We start from the raw sequence: 12,356 nt of genomic DNA, 5'->3' as shown, positions 1-12,356 counted from the left end.
TGTACCTTCAGGCCTGAGTTAATAATTTGCCTTGGTTTTTATTTTTTATTCAAGGATGAGCTCATTAACCACAGGGTTCCTGACTTCACTCCAAATCAGGTAGTTCTTTCTGTACAAATTCTCTCTAATCTTCTATTGGATACACTTTCTCTCCCTGGCCTGAAAGTACTATTCATGTAGCATTATTGCTACAAGCATTCCCTTATTCCTTCTACGCCATAGGTGGCATCATTGCTGGAGAAAAATAATCTATACACCATCAGTAGTGGATGGGAAGTTACAGTCAGATGATAGATAGGACTATTAATATATGTCACTAGCAGAATAACAGGCAGTTTGGCTGAAACTGCACTTAAATACAGCTCTATTCACAGACTTCTTGTTTGACTGAGCAAATAAATACAGCACATTTAAAACTGTGCAGTCACCCCAAAACAGGTAAGATACCACAGCTTGAAAAGGGACTTAAATGCCTGCCTAATAAATAAATTACATGGAATTTAAACTCCCAGATGCAAAGACATAACCTTGAAACTATGTCCTTGAATTATATAGACTCTAAGTAACATAAACTGAAGAGAAAGTTCAGTATAAAATTTCTTTAGATAGAAAGATCTCAGCTGTTCTAAATTATAAGAAATGATTAAGTCTGAAAGACTTAAGTGTCACGTACCTCACTGTAGGTGGTAAACAGAAGTATTCCTCTGCCTATTCTTCGAAAGGTCTTTTGCCAGTAAGTTTTAAAGCATGCTGCAAATTCTTTCCTCTCTCACCCTCTCAAAAAAAAAAAAAAGCAAAAACTCAGAAATTGTTTTCTTTTTTTCAAAATGACCAGAAAAAGAGTGAAATTTTCCTTCCCCTTTTAGACGAAAACTTACTCACTGAACCAGTGACCATTCTGGTCATTCTTTTTACTTCTTTAAAGTGGTTTTCAAACCTATGTATCTACCACCTAAAACAAAATGCACAGATGCAAAGACAGATAAGCTTTCAAACTTCCTACGGAAGCTGTGGTATTTTCCATATGAGAATTAAACAACTACTTTTGGGGAGGTTAGGGAGAGAAGAAAGATTATTATTCTCTGGCCTATGAATTACAGCAGGCAATTGGGATGATGCATTCCTAGGTTGACCTCCAGAATAAAACTGCAAATATATATCAGCTAGGCAGAAAACCGAGGGAAAAGGGATCTTTGTTTAAAAGTTGTCCATCTCTCTCCTGTTTCTTTCTGTTCGAATGTAACCAATTCTCCAGCTTAGGCTGATTCCAGCAACAAGTACAGTACTGTGAGTGCAGTGACTGCTTATATAACAATGCATTTACAGCTGCTTCTATCTGGAACACAGGTGCCCCTCTGATTTTTTCTGGCTAGACAGACAGCATAATAATTTTCTGGAGAATCATCCACAGCCATTTTATAAAGAGAATTGTACATCTTCACTACCACTAATTATAGTAATCATCTTCTTCCATAACAAGCCCAGGGCTTGCGCCAGAGCAACTAATTTTGCTTTTACTCCCAACTCCAAATTACAATTACATTGTCCAACCTTCTCTCAATTAAAAACTGTCTAAATGTTTAGTTGGACTTAAAGCAGAGCAAGTAATAACATTTTCTTCAATATACATCTTGGTTTCTAGACGTAGCTTGTTAAGCAACAATTGATTCAACTATGAAGCAGAATAAAGAACTACATCTTGAGGTGTTTCACAGGGGAGAAGGTGACACTTTGTTGTACCATCATGTTTACAGAAAAATAATTGGTTAAGTAGTACCTCAAAAACACTGGTTATGTCAGTGATGAAATTTGAAGTGGTCCTCAATATTATCTCAGTTTTGATGAACAAAAGAGGAGAACTGAACAAGTTAGTTATGCTGTCTGAATAAGGCATCAAAAATTGTGGTAATCTATTTGAAACTAATGCTCAATAGGCAAGTATGATAGCCAAAGAAATGAAACAATAACAGTAAAGTGATGATGGATAAATAATGAAAAATGACATTTTAACACTTTCGACATTTAGAAAATTCTCAAAGTGAAGTTATGATTGACCTTAAATTTAGCCATGACATTGAAAATTATAGTATATATAGGAGTATATCAAAAGTTGGATATTATTCAAAGAAATTAAAATAACAATAATACAAAATATGACATAATTTTTATCTCCACTTCCTCATGCAATTTCCTGTCTTTTAAAAAGAAAGATATTTAGTCTGTCCTGTATCATATCCAAAGTCATGTCAGCTTAATTCTTTTCCATACTTTAGAAATTATAAATACCTTGTGATTTTAAAATTATTTGTACCTATGCAAATAATACATTTTCAAGTAGTACCAAATTTACTGTCTCTGCATAGAATATGACAAAAGGCTGCTTGTGTTACATTTCTCTGTTAACCGGGCTAGGAATTTGATTTTTCTGCTCAGCAATTCTTAGACACACAGCGTTGAACTGATCTGGCTTAACTCAACCTAAATGCTAAATGTGTAATCCTGAGCCAGTCACTCCCAATCCCTTTAATAACTGAAGAGCAGGCATCTTTAACTCTTAATAATTGGATCAGATAAACTGCATCTCTTCCCCTTCCCTCCCTCCCCCAACTCTTTACAAATAAAGGAATTATCCTTGAAAAATAAACATGTGATTGCCTTAAAATTATTAAAATTTTCTATTTTTCACTATTGTGCAGTGTTTTGTTCACAGTGCAAGTTGAGAAAGTGCAATGAGAGAGATAGTTTGTTGCATGATAGTACAAGGTCTCCATATATTTTCTGTACTCTTCACTGTAAATGCCAAAAAGTTGAACTTACTAGCTTCTAATGGAACTTCAGTTGTCATTCTCTGTTTCTTCATAGCCTTAGTGTCCTTAGGTGTTCTTGAGAGATTAGGATAACCTTGAGAACAAAAGAAAAAGCAGAAGTAATTTATTGCAAGCAGTACAACTGCAGAGGGTATTATGTTGATAAGGGAATAGCCCTGGAACATGACAAAAGCAAATAAAGCAGGCAGCAATATACTGCATGTTTAAGAAGAACTTACATAATAGGTAAGTACTGAGGACACAATTTAATATCCAGCATGGCAGCTTTTGATATGTTTTGTGAACATCAAAATCCCATTCTTGGAGATGAACCACTGCTTCTCAATTCTCCCTTCCCTCAATACAGACATACATACACATTTGTAAAAATTATCGAGAAGAACAAGCAGAAACAAATGAAATATACTATTTTATATATCCTAAAGGGTTTACGTGTCTAGGATGAATTTTAAGTAAGACAGCCAGCTCAAAGTATGCTTCAGTATATATAGCATAGCTTAAAATTCATAGTTTAAAGAGACAATGACAGTTTAAACATGATAATATATTTTCAAGATAATTCTTCTAGTCATTAAAAAGGCAAGTATGAGAACAACATAAGTAGAGGTAAGTAGCTTCAAAAACATTCAGAAAACAATTTCCCACAAATGTTATAAAGTCCTAGAGTTAAAGGGGGAAAAGATAAACATGTAGTAGCTTAGATTTTTGTTCTGGGAACGATTGTTTTCTTTCTTCATGCCCCACTTGAAAGCATTTCAGATCCTTCAAGACTGCAGCATGACATTTCTAGATGCTCATGTACCTAATGGACAAATGGGGTTCTAGTTCATTGAAAGTTAAGTAAGCAGGAATTAACAGAGAGTCATGAACTCTGATAATTTTTTATCTTTTTACTCAAAGATCAAATCTCCTTTTGCCTCTGGCTATCTGTTTCATTAAGGTATAATGGTCTCTGTCCTGTCAAATGTTTTGATAATCAGGGAAACAATATTCTCTAAAAAGACTTTTTAGAGTTCCCACTGGTTTTCCTGTTACAAAAACCTTCAGACTGGCAAATAACTCGCACAGTGCACTTTCTTCTTGAAACTTTTTAAATCTAAAAGGTTATTAATTTTCCCTTGCTCATCTGGAGAGGTATGACACTGAAGAACAATTACATGTAAAGGTACCACATTATTTTGCCACTTCTTCAAGTGAGCTAACCAAGAAATAAAAATTCAAAAGGAGAACATGCAGAAGAATATATTTTAGATAGGTTATGAGCGAAGATGGAGAGTCGTCAAAGCCAAACATATGAAGAAATCCTATCAATCAGAACTTAAATGTTTCACTCATATGATAAATCTGTCACAGAAGAAACATGTATATGAACTTCTGCATCTGTCAGTGATGCTTCCACAGTGACACCTGAGCATCTCACCCACGTTAGTTATCTGAAACTCATGACTCTATAAACACAAAGGCAGGAAGAGATTGGACATGAAAGCTCTATAAAGAGAAACCAAGGAAACAAAAAATTATGGATCTTGTATTTGAACATACTGAAGACTAATTGCTCCAGAAGTTTGCTTGAGCTGATGAGACAAGTATTCTTCAAAACAGAAATCAGTTTTCCAGGATCTTGTATACAGGAAGTTATATTTATTCTGTAGCTATCCCACACCTATTTGGAAGTTAATCTGGTTTATCCCATATTATAAACTGGTATTCTCAAACCCATAGTTAGGTTACTAACATTTTCAGAAAGTAAGAATAAAATCTTTGATCCTTGGAATAGCAAAATCTCTGCTCCACTTGCCAAAGATTTGGTTTCTACTTCCTGAGGAGTAAGAATTTCAAAACAATTTCATATCCCTGTCTCTATTACTCAAATTGTCCTTTCTGATTTTTTTTTTTGTATTAATGTTGTCTTCTGAAACTGAGTTAAATCAGAGCAAGATCACTTTTTTTAACTTTCCACTATGTATTTAACAAATACAGACTGTTCTCTCTCAGATATTCATATTATTTCTCTCTAGTGAATCTAATGCAAATTTGTACAGTACATGAAGATATTGCTGTCCATGTTTCTCCCTTAATTATGAGGAAGTTTTCTTGCAATACATAAATCAACAGTTTAAAAACTTCATTGCTAAAGAGTTTGCTACAAGGCACTAATATACAAAGCATTCAGTGCATAAGGTACATAAGAAAAATTTAATGTTTTTCTCTCCTATTCCCTAATGTAATTCATTATGTAAACCTTTACTGTATGGCTATTGATTTCCAGGTACAAGAAGACCGAATCTTTCTTTTCTCTTTTTTTCTTAACACAAAAACATTTTTATTCACCTTATGAGAGTTTTTGGCTGTAATCCACATACTAACTTGGATGTAGGGAGCCTTTCACGTGGCTGGTTGAAGAGTAGAATATTCACTGAAACCAAAGAAATGTAAAACTCTCTCACTGCAGTTTTCCCTGTTTTGATACTGTTGGGCTTTTAGCTGTATTGCTGCTTGTTTTCACAGATTGCTTGCAGTGAGGGTGTATGTGCTATTTTTGAGGTATTGAGGGGAAGGGACGTGGAGCCCTGGAAACCACTGCTGAAAACACAAAAAACTTGAACTTAACTGTTTGTCGTTCTGCTGAGGTGAAAAGGCTGGCACTCTTTTTAAATTATTATTTTGGCAGGTGTGCAGTGTCTGAAGCAATTTTCTTCATTCCAGTCAAAAATATTTCCATACTCAAATCTCTGTGTAAGAAAGCTCACGTTGAACAAATTGTGGCTATTGGTATTTGTATTCCACACACGGTAAGAGCACCCACACTATCTACCTAGCTCATTACTGAATATTGCTTTAGAATGCCTTCAATATGAAAGGTATTATTACAGTATCAAACTCTACTCTAGTCTGCATTTCAAATTCTTGATTAAAACAGTATTTTGGGCTAACAGGTTCTCTATTAACATCTCACCTATATATTTTACCCTGAATAACTCTAAATAAATGGTTACAGCTAAGGAAGTTTAAGGCTGCTTAGAATAATAGTCTGCTGCTACCGCTTCAAATAAGATGTTTATTACAACACTAGATTCGGTATCACAAAATGTTATATTCAATCAACTACTGCCAGTATAGAAGCACCTAAGCTTCTCTGGTGAAGGAGGGCTATAAGACTGGGGCTAGCATCATACACTGGTATTGTAAGTATGCAATATTTGGACATAAAAGTGAACAGTAGATTGAGAATCAATTTTTTCATTCACAGCAGAATGAAATAAATTAATGGTTACACTAAATAATACTTACTTTGCAGTAAGTATTATATCTACTTACAGTTGCAAGAGTATGGATAGTATTAGGATCTCCTATTTTACTTTTGGGAATTTAATCAGATGCACGGCCTTAACATACATGTCTCCATAAAGTCAATTACAAAGATGTACCTAAAAGAAATTAAAACAAGAAGTTTTGGACACAGAAAGCCACGGTTTGTTTCTGCATCATTTTGCTTGGTTTAACATCATTTGCTAGCATTTTGTGGACTAACAACAACCAAGTACTCTGAAGGAAACAGTGTCAGAATCTGCATTTGTTGTGTTCCCTTGTTGAAAACCAAACTTCAGGTCTAGAATCCCTGAAACCATGAACACCTCTGTATCCCAACCCTAAAGTTCAAGCTGGGCTTGTAAGCCTGGATGACCATGCTGCTGGGAGCAAAGAGATTTGTGCCATTGCCGCACTAACAACAACAGCAGTCCCTTGTGCCGAGTACTCTGAAGGAAACAGCCTCCTACATGCAAAAGGTGGCCCCACTATCACAGGACAACACAAAGCCTTTTATTTCCAGGTGAAACCAAATTGCTGGTACAGCCCAGGCGCTGGGATGCACCTCACAGAATTCCTTTCCTCTGCACATGTGTAGCTGTAAGAAAATATGAAAGGGCGATTGTAGAGTGGTATTTGCTAGCTTCTACTGAGTTGTGGTTCAGTAATTCCTTCAATCAATCATAGAATCATAGAACAGTTAGGGTTGGAAAGGACCTTAAGATTGTCAAGTTCCAACCCCCCTGCCATGGGCAGGGACACCTCACACTAAACCATCTCACCCAAGGCTCTGTCCAACCTGGCCTTGAACACCACCAGGGATGGAGCATTCACAATTTCCCTAAGCAACCTGTGCCACAGCCTCACCACTCTTACATTAAAGAGCTTAAAGAGCCTAACCTAACCTTCCCCTGTTTAAATACCTCAATTACATTTAAGATTGGATCTGCTTCATAAACCGAGAGGCCTACATCTTGAAAAACAGCAGTATAAAAGCACTAAATCTGAAAGGTTCAATGCTCAATACAGCAGTGAGCATGCTGAGACAAAGAGAGCTTCAGAAGTAATTTAAGGACCTAGGTCAGGCCTAGTTGGGATCAGGTTATGTTGATCCATTAAGCAATTTAAATATGCATGTAAACTGCTTAATCAAAGTACTTTCCTGACACCCTTACACACAGGAAAGTATCTTTCCACTGTTCATATAGTCGATTTCCAAATCAAATCAAAGGTTCATTCTAAAAATCAAATATATGAATTTTAAAGGAGATTCTTCTCCTTCTCCAAAACAGGTCCCCCAAGGAAAGGATTACAAAACCTGCAGGCAGATTAGCAGGGACAGCTGATAGCCAAGAAATTGCAGCCGTAGGGATGGTCAATAGTGGGAAGATCATGGAATTGCAACTGCACGGGTAAATGTCAGATACCTCAGGAGCACACCTAGAGAAAGAAAATGAGACATGCATTCAGCCTTGTAACATAACTTGTTCTAGTGACTTTAGAAAATAGAAGTTAGTAGGAATACATCAGAAACATTTTCATCTGCATCTGAAAAAAAACCAAACCAAACATTGATGCTTGAAAAACTGTTATAATTTATGTCAGTTCATAATATTCTAAAATTAATCCTTACATATCTTGGAAGATATTTACATTTTCAGGAGACTTTTTGAATTAATTACATATTTTTATAAGTTCATAGCCTCTGGAGAACTGCATAAATTATTTTTTGCTGCATATCTATGTCAAGGAGAATGGTTTGTTTCAGGGTTAGCTGAGTAGTTTACAGAAAGCAGGGGAAAGAAACTGAGGTGCAAGATTTTTATTTAACAATAGTAAAAGTAACCCATGAAAGTCATAGCTTTCAGTGAAGTACAGACAATAAAACCAATTAGGATACAGCCAGAAAGGAAATCCTGATTTTAAAAAAGTGCTATCTATTCTCTCGTTTCTTCCATGATAAATAAAAAGTTTGAAATCATGGTTTCCACCAGGATAGCCAAGTAACTCTAGGCTATAATGCTTCTTTTATCAATGTATAGAGCAAGATACTTTAAATGCTGAAGACAAGAAAAGCTTGTGAATTTTTTTACAAACTCAGCCTCAGTTCTGATGACCTTGCTCTAAGCACCTCACAGACTTTGAAATGGAGAACACAAGTTAAAAGGAACTAATAATAAGCTGAGTCTGTTGATGTTCAAAGTTTAAAAATTCGTATCTTTCAATGCAAGATAAAACTTTGAAATTTACTTGGTTTTGCATTATATTGCCACTCATTCACAGTAATGGATTTTCTAGCAGAGACCTTCACAAAGTGATTGAATCAGAAGCAAGCAAAATATGTGCAAATCATAATTCAGACCAATCAAATCTACTTTATCTTTCATTTTCAAATGCTAAGAAATTTTTCACCTCTCCCTAAGTACACCATAGGAGCTAAAATCCCAGTGACTGGTCTTCCCCAAGCAGGAACCATATCCCTGAGTGCTGGCCAATCTTGCACTGAGTTTTCACTGAGTCTTGTTTCCAACTTGGTCTGAATTAAAATCCAGTGTAGTTGTGTACTGAAGGAAGCAAGACCAGCTGCTCATTGTGCATCCTACATATAAAATATACTCAAAGGCAGGATCAAAGAAATCAGGGTTACTGCAGTAAGAAAGCAGGGAGGAACTAAGAGTGAAATGTGGGGATGAAGGGGGATGTGTTGTGACCTGAAGCCAGCAGGAAAGGAAGAATGATGCATAGCACAAAAGCCTCCAAGGAGAGTATAATCAAATAGTAAGAAGAAAAGACAAATTGGCGGGCTGACCAGACCACAGCCTGAACAACGAGTCTACAAAGGAGTCAAGAAGCCGTAGAAAGAGAGCCTGTAAGTATGTAGGTAAAGAAAATGAAGCAAGACAAGCTGAGGTAGAGAAGATATTAATCTAGCATTGGAATAAGGACAAAGCAGACAAGAAGATTGGCAAGGGCGAGCAGGAAAGTCTTTGGCTGTGAGAGGAAACTCTCTGGAGTCCTCAAGGAAGCCGAGATTTGGCACTTACTGTTCTGACAGCTAAGATATGAAAAAAACATCAGCCATGACAATCCTTCATTGCATTTAGTGCTAATGAGCACCAACCGTAGCCATTACTGCTGTCAGCAACTCAAGTTCATAACTCAGCCATCTATTGGGTAAATTTAATGGGTTCCCTACATGCTCATCTTATCAGCTAAAATTAATAAACTATAGTTCTAGTGCAAGTTCTATGTGTACATGTGGTTTTAGTAAATGTCTTGTTTCTGTCCTCGGCAGCAGAAATTACTGGAAATAAAGTGAAAGGAAACATGCTTGAATATGTGGTTTTGAATTGTTGCATAGCCTGCTGTTTCACGCTGAATCTTAACTTAATGGAAAGCCTAGGTAAAACTGCAGAAATGGAAGGACTATATTTAATTCCTTGACAAAACATCAATTTGAAACCTCAAATGAAAAAGACACATACACAGCAGGAGATATAGAACGCAGTAATCTTGGAGGTAACTATGTGAATATGTTACAACTGTCTGTCACAAATTTCCTGTTTGTCCATAGGATTACCCCTGTGTCAGTGGACCCTCAGAGCTAAGCCTACAGCTGATGAAATCGCTTTGCTATGAAACTTACCTCCTAGATCACACTGAGGAACACACCTGGGTAACCTGGGATAGACCCTATGTGGTGTATCACTACACGGACTCAAGTTGATGAGGAGACTCAAATCCAACTTTATTACAATCAAGCCCTTTGTATCCCCTTGTTCAGTACTTTCCCAACCTGCACAAGCATGCCATGTTCAATTTCATTGGCCCCAGTAAAAATCCCCAGGTAAATAATCCAATCAGAATGCTGAGTACACGTTGTTCAGACAGTGACAGCTTCACCCAGCCATCTCAGACCCTCTTGCAACGCCCACATCATATGGCTCCAACTGAGACTCCCACCACAACAACATCATGGCGCACCCCTCCAAGGCTTGTTTTTCGACCTTTCCTGTCCTTCAACATTCCAATTTATCACCCCAAGGCTTGTTAAGCATTAAGGCCTCAGAGCTCATTCCCAAACTGTTTTTCACCAAATTTTATCACATTCATTCCCCACAACCCTACATTTTAGAATGCAGTCAAGAGTCAAGTTTCCTGTGTCTGGCCTTGCAGTCTCCCATTCTTATATGTCTTTGTGATGCCATTTTACATTTGTTATCAGAGACAAGACTGCAACCCCCTTGCACTGACAGACAGCCCAATATCACATATCGCAAGAGTAAATGGGATGGGTAAGATGCCTTCACTGAAACTAAGTTCAAGATGATTCAAAACAATATGAATGCAAGAAACTGAGTAAGATCTATTTCAGGTTAAACACCTATAAACAGTCCTTCAAAACCAGATTGTGTTATTTTTTCCCCACCTAATGAATGATCTCTAATCTCTTAAAACCTCAAAACCATTTGAAGTCTATCAAAGAGTGTTTCTTCCTAATCTGTATTAGTCTCGTGATTGACATATATGATGCAGGCATTAGGAACAAAACTATTATCAAGTACCAATATCAACCTGGTTTGAGTGAACTCTGAAAAGGGAACAGCTGATGACTACACTGTGCAAAAACGAGCTAGGCAACAATTGTATTGCTACAGACTTCTGAGATTTCAGGATATTCCCACCATATATTGCAACATTCCCACCATATATTGCAACAAACTAAAGCACTCTCAAAGCTTTTCATGACAAACGAAAGAGGGGTGAAGAGGGAAAAAGACCAAAGCTACATCTATACCTGTTATTTGGATGCTCAGAATGAATCTTTTCCTGAATCTGGAGTTAACTTAAGGACAGGAAAAGGGATCTTTGGGGGGGGATAAAAGAAAGAAAAAGAAAGAACATGTATTCTAGTAGAATTTTTCATGTTTTATAAGTTTTTTATGTGTCTTGATGAAAAAATAAATATAATGAGAAAATTCCTACTCACCTCTAAGAGAAAAAATATTAATTCCTTTGTTTCAGTTGCAAGCTTTGTCACTATAATTAAATGCTTTGTTTCACAAGATAATGCTCTTCTAGAAACCAGTATTGTGTTTCCATTTCTATTAATTATTCTGTTTGCATTTTATCTTGAAAAGCACAGTGCTTAAATTACAGCCTTTACTTTTTTATACTGTTTATTTTGAAGGCATAAGATTTTCTCTGAACAGATATCTATGGAACTTTTACTAAGTAATTCAAATGCTTGGTTTTTAAATAAAACTCATCGATTCTCAATTTAATTTAGAATTCAGCATTTGCTCATTTCTCTGATTCAGTGTTCAGAATTAATTTTCATCTAACCATAAACTCAAAATTCACAGTTCTCAGGACCAAACACAAGCAATCCAGATGGCAAAATATGATACAACATCCTAGTTACCTTTACATTAGAATAGCAACAGATGCAAAAACATAGATAAGTGAACACAGTTACATACATCCCTTAACATCTAGAGTTGCTAAACTTGCAAGAATCAGTTGGATCAAAAGCATCAACCAGCACTTTAATGAGAGTAACTATCATGGTTTAGGGTGGCACAGAATCAGTGATATCCTGATATTCATCCTCCTGCTGTAGAGGATGCGCTCTCCTTGCAAAGTGAGCACAGAACGTGTGGCCAGCTCTCAGTCTTTGAATTTAAACACACATTTACCTGTAACTTTAATTAAAAGTCCAGAAATTGGCTAGAAATGATTGAAACATAATTGATTTTTACTGACCGTGTCAAGACACCAGTCACTTCTGACATAATGAGCAATAACAAAGCATGTAGGAACTTCTTTCTGTTTTTTAAGTATTTGTCTGTGCTCATGAAAGTGGAATACTTGACTCCTTTAAAATAATCTGGATTTTTAAAATCCTGATGTTATTTTATGAGGAGAGGTCAAAGCATACACAACGTCTGTCTTGCACATTTTATTTCCCAAAGCCATATTTACGTCAAACTCTAAACAGGGAAAAAAAGCTTAAGAGCTGCTATTGCAGCTCTCTGGGAGTGTGCTACCAGACCAAACAGTTGGCTGCCCTACTCGGAAGAATGCAACACACATCACTGTTAATAAGAGAAATCAAGAATGTAGTGAAAAGATGAAGAAAAGTAAATAGATTTGTTAGCTCTGTGCATTGGAATAACTGCAAAAATGTAAAGAGAACACACATAATCCCTTTGTTGA

The 12,356-nt window shown here is 36.4% G+C and overlaps 1 long non-coding RNA gene across 1 annotated transcript; it reads right to left on the bottom strand.

Annotated features, from left to right (window-relative positions):
* Positions 1–243: 243 nt before the first annotated feature.
* Positions 244–6,292, bottom strand: LOC134156845 (uncharacterized). Its single transcript, XR_009962095.1, has 3 exons — positions 6,147–6,292; positions 2,818–2,901; positions 244–764 (listed from the first exon to the last, which is right to left on the bottom strand). It is a non-coding gene; the product is annotated as an uncharacterized LOC134156845 (long non-coding RNA).
* Between the last annotated feature and the right edge of the window lie 6,064 nt (positions 6,293–12,356).

Source organism: Pezoporus occidentalis, unplaced genomic scaffold, assembly GCF_034315485.1.
Source record: "Pezoporus occidentalis ecotype Australia unplaced genomic scaffold, CSIRO_AGI_Poc_V1 ctg91, whole genome shotgun sequence".
Lineage (NCBI taxonomy): Eukaryota > Metazoa > Chordata > Aves > Psittaciformes > Psittacidae > Pezoporus > Pezoporus occidentalis.
Note: the sequence above shows the minus strand (reverse complement) of the source record. Positions and strands in the feature narration are given on the sequence as shown.